The sequence below is a fragment of the Etheostoma spectabile genome, chromosome 15, assembly GCF_008692095.1.
Source record: "Etheostoma spectabile isolate EspeVRDwgs_2016 chromosome 15, UIUC_Espe_1.0, whole genome shotgun sequence".
Lineage (NCBI taxonomy): Eukaryota > Metazoa > Chordata > Actinopteri > Perciformes > Percidae > Etheostoma > Etheostoma spectabile.
This window is the reverse complement of record NC_045747.1, coordinates 34509281-34510072: the sequence shown is the minus strand read 5'-3', so window position 1 is coordinate 34510072 and position 792 is coordinate 34509281. Positions and strand designations below refer to the sequence as shown.

At 43.1% G+C, this 792-nt stretch overlaps 1 long non-coding RNA gene across 1 annotated transcript in view; it reads right to left on the bottom strand.

Annotated features, from left to right (window-relative positions):
- Positions 1-792, bottom strand: part of LOC116702616 (uncharacterized) — a 39019-nt gene that overhangs the window by 10845 nt on the left and 27382 nt on the right. The window lies entirely within an intron of this gene.

Sequence of the window (792 nt, the reverse complement as noted above, 5' to 3'; positions counted from 1 at the left end):
TTGTTTCTTCCTGCAGGACGGACCATGGTGGACCACAAGACTGAGACCTGGTCTGAGGAAGTGTGAGTGTGTTTTAAAGTTTGAGAGCCAGCTAGAGTTTTTTTTCACATCTGGTCCTGGTCAATGAAACCGCTTAAAGCCAGTTGGTGGACCCACATCCCTCTGATTTTCATTCACACTCAGTTCACCTTTGAGATTTGATGATGTTCAAAGGTCTGAACTTTGTGCTAAATGTCAGCTCTTTGGGGGGGGGGGGGGGTGGGGGGGGGGGGGGGGGGGGGGGGGGGGGGGGGGGGGGGGGGGGGTGTGGGGGGGGGGGGGGGGGGGGGTCAGAATCAACTTCATACACCTTCACTCACTGTGTGACGCCTTACACCCCCCCCCCAAAATCACACTATGAATGACAAAAATATGTAATATCCACGTTCTTCCATGCAGCACAACATGTATTACTTGTATTGATTCAGGTGACTTGTCCCTCTATGGGATGACCAAATCACTTAAGCCTACATGACCATAAATACAAAAGTCAATCTAATCACTAATAACCAGAACTTGATAATAAAAATTATAGTTGTATATAGATAGCATAAAAATACATCAATGTATTTTGAAAATAGTAGTATTTATTTAAAGGAAACATACTGTATGTGACAATTCAAAATATAAAAAGGGTCTCAAATATATATCCCCATGTAGATCAATTTCTCAAACAATGTTATTATTTTAATTATCTCTGCTCTTTCAATGTACATGTGACACTTATTCACCTCACTTAAGCCTACTTGGGTC